We start from the raw sequence: 4,128 nt of genomic DNA, 5'->3' as shown, positions 1-4,128 counted from the left end.
TGCATTATTAAAGGTCAGTATTAGTGAGGGGATTTATCAATTTGCATCTGAGGTTTGTTTGTTCTCCTAACACTGTTGCCCAGCTCACATGACCTAAGCAACCACTCCCAACTAACAGACAGCAGGAACAATGTGCACTTCATTTTCCCCCTAATTTTCTTTTTTAAGACAGACTTCTTTTCATCTTTGAGCACAAGTTTATACTTCACTGATTTTATTCAGCTTGCTATAATCTTTACCCTTAATGCAAAAAAGTCATCTGCTATGTGAGTTAGATGGGGAAAATACATTATGCATGCAACAGAGAGAATGCACAGAGTTAGATCTTAGTAAGCATCTACATCTGCCACTCAGTCATTGCTGATAACATTTTCCTGAAGCCATATATATTCCAAACTTTGGTTTAGGAGTTGGGGGGAGGGGGTGTTGTCACTGAAGTAAAAACCACCAAAAACTGAGACAGAAATACTGAAGTGTTTCTACCTCCAACTCTAGCAGTGTAGTACCTGTATTCACTAATTTCATACAGAAAAAGCATGCAGCTATACAAAAAGCAGAAAATCCCTCCAAATTCATTGTTTCATAAGCAAGTGAAAAAGCTGACTATGTAAACACATCAAGGTTGTACTGATTATGGTCAAAGGAACAAAAAAGGAACATACCATCTAGAACTGTTGTTCCTGGGAACCTTGAGACACTGAGATGTATTAAGGCATAAAATGGAACTTGTTGACTTGTTAATGTGATTAAGTGCCATCACAAAGATTCTACAGTACACGAGACAAAAACAAAACACATTTAGCCAAAGCATGCTATGGCATTTTATCCTTGAATTTGGACTAGCCTTTATGTGCTCTGAAGTGCAATCTTACTTTCTGCCTCTGTTATTGGTCCAGAAGTTGAAAGTGATCAAACATGCAACAGCCCAAAGTTAAGATGAGGCTCTCTGTCCAAGAGCTGTCAGCATTGTGCTTTCCTACAGCCAGCTACTACAATAAAGGCTTGACTTGAGACTTGGTGAAGAATAATAAATATTCCTTCCTTCCCCCTGCCTTCAGCAGCTTATTTCCACCCCAGTATACATATTTTTGGAAGATGTGCTAAAGATGCCAGTGGAGAAAATGTGTAATTTTCACAAAATGAAGGATTTAATGTACACAATATACATTTTTACTCCAATGACAATTTCCTCGGCATTCTTCCCAAATGTGTTGATAACATTTTTGATGATATAAACATGAAAAGCAGTAACAGCTTTTTACTTCCAATCAGCTTTTTATTTCCTCCTTGACTGCAGACATTTCTCTCAGCATAATCCAGAGCAAGGTTATCCTCCACTAGTGTTTGACAAGTTCCCATCACACATTCCTGACGTAAGGAGTGACGACACATTGGCTGTTAGCCCACACCAAGTGCCAAGGGAAACCCTAACATGTGCCTAAGCTTTCAGACTGGGACATGGAAGATATTCTTAATTAGCATTTGGTCACATTCACATTCATCATCTCAGTTGAAAAGGACCCCCATGAAAGCCTGAGCTTTAAAATAGGAGCTTGAAAAACACAACAGCAAAATGAAAGGCAACATGGCAATTCTGGACAGTGCACTTGAAAGAACAGTATTGATTTCCTTCTTTTTTCCTGAAGAATGATAGGTACAGAATCAAGCTTAAAATCAGGAATAAAACAGAAGAATATTAAAGTTTTGTTTTGTTTATTCTTCTTTGGTAAACTTTACTGTCTATGTAAAGCACTAAACATAAGGTCAGTTTCATAGTCCTGTGGCACTACATAAAGCTCCTCAAGTACCTTCCTGTGCCAAGTCAGAGCAGGTACTGAAATGGGTCCTACGAGTGCAGCCCAAGCACCTTGGGTGTGCAGGTAGCAGCTCTCTTCCCACCCATCAGCTGCATCATTGCTTCTACGCCTAGGCTGCAATTGCTCTCCTCTGCCTTTTCCCAAGAACAGTCATATCCAAAACATCACACCCACTATGGGAGCACCCCACTCTTGAAGGGAAGTGCAGGACTCACCTTCAGCATGGAAATTTACCAGTGTAATTGTGCACTGTAATTACAGTGGGATAATCTCCTGAAATACACAAACAAATCTGCTGTCCCTTGGAAACAGAGCACGTGAGCCTTGTACAAACAGGTATGTTGGTATGATCTATCAATGCCCATTAACCTGCTTCCTCAACTCCTCTGCTCCAGGGGACTGCCTCTGAAGTCTGCTGGCAGACTTGTCCTCTGAAGGCTCCCGCAGCCTGCTTCAGTCAGGCTTTCATATTCCTGCAGCTAGTCCATGCCATTGTGACTCAACCAGGTTAGAAAACACGGTGTGAGTAACTCTACAAAGAGCAACTAAATAATGGCAAATAGTTCAGTGCATCTTTCATCACCTCAGATGGATGTGGATCCCATCAAGCATCTGATTAGTCAAGGACACTGAAAGAGTTCCTCCAGATTCACACTGGCTCTATAGCTACATTATTAAGCTTCCTGAGTTCAAGAACCTTTGAACATTACATTCCAAGTGAATTTTGGGGCCATCTCTGGTAATTATATATTTGAAGACCAGTAAGAACTGTCCCTCTTGAGCACTCCGTTTCAAGTTTTTGCAAGAGTGTCCCACTGCTGCAGCTTAAAAAAAATTAAAAATCAGGTATTAAAATCTGGAATGCCATAAATGAGGAGTAACAGTAAAGAGGGATGTCAAAGTTGCACATTACTGTAACTGAATTTATAAAACTAAACTTTTAAAATTCAAATATATATTCAAATATGAAAGTTATATCCGTTAGAAGTGTCAAGAAGCACAAAGGTGTACAACTTTGGAGAAAAGCTTTTGGTTTTTATGAGAGTAAGATAGTTTGTAATATTACATCCAACGGCAGCCTCAAGAGAATTTTATGAAAAATTCTGTTCACAAAGACTACACTATAACTGGACCATCAGAATTTTTCCCCCCTCACATCTTTTGAGCATCTCCACAAGGCAATACCAACAGTACTCCCAACCCCTTGATGCAGAAATTGTCATTGCAACAGTTAAACAGTCACACAACGGGACTCAGTTTGTAATGTGTCTTATACTCACAGGTGCAAAAAATGGAACAAAACCAGATCAGTCCTATTGCACATGAGCATTCTTAAAATAGAAAGGATTAATTTTGAAGTTTCAGGCAGCATTCCTAGACTCATCTCGTATTAGACAGTTTGTTTGCATTTTGTTGAACTCTCTTTTAGAGAAACAGCATTTAAACCTAGAATGAAACATGTTGGCAAAGTTTTGATGTACATGGATTCTGCTAGAGATTCAAAACTTCTGTCATTCGAGAATGATGAAAGCTTACAAATACGGGGTTTTCTTGGTACAAGAGAAACGTGTTTAAAAAAGAGTAGTGCTGCTAAATGGCAATTTTTAGAATTAACAACCATCAAATCTGCATGCATCCATGCCACTGGTTTAACAACTGAGTTCAGTACACTCTTCATAAAATTACTAAAACCAGAGTAATCCTAATCTTTTGAATTCATAAGCTTGAGCACACCACAGCACTCTGAAAAGTGACAATGAATATCAACAGCAGATTTTACTTTTTTTTGGCCTTTTAGCCTGAGCCTGCCATTTATGTGTGAAAGAGGATGCCTTCAAATTACTAGTTTCTAGAAATGTGAGGAAACTTGAGCTCTGCATTATAGGTGGAAGTTTTCTGAACCAAGAAGGATTACAGAGTCATTAATGCAGTCTGTAACCCAGTCCTGTTTTCTCTCAGTGCTTTTAAAATCTGTGTCTATCTTGATAGAGCCAAGGATTCTGAAGGCCACTGTTTTAAGTCCTGCATGTGGTTTCCACAACAAGAATTATGTTTCAATTAATTTATACTGAATGTGTTGTCACATTTGTAGGAACTCTGTTCTCACTGAACTGCTATTTCCAGAGCCAAAGTGTCTAAAAAAGTCTAAAGAGACATCCTTCAAGTCTGCAGAAGAACATCCAATGATACAGAAAAGGCTCCTCTCCATATGTTGTCAGTGCTCCCACCTCTCATTATACGCACACTTAGCACCCTCAAAAATACTGAGCACGAACAAGATGTTTTAGACAGTCAAAATCACACATCCACA

The sequence above is a fragment of the Ammospiza nelsoni genome, chromosome 2, assembly GCF_027579445.1.
Source record: "Ammospiza nelsoni isolate bAmmNel1 chromosome 2, bAmmNel1.pri, whole genome shotgun sequence".
In the NCBI taxonomy this organism is placed as follows: Eukaryota; Metazoa; Chordata; class Aves; order Passeriformes; family Passerellidae; genus Ammospiza; species Ammospiza nelsoni.
This window is presented reverse-complemented; position numbering follows the sequence as displayed.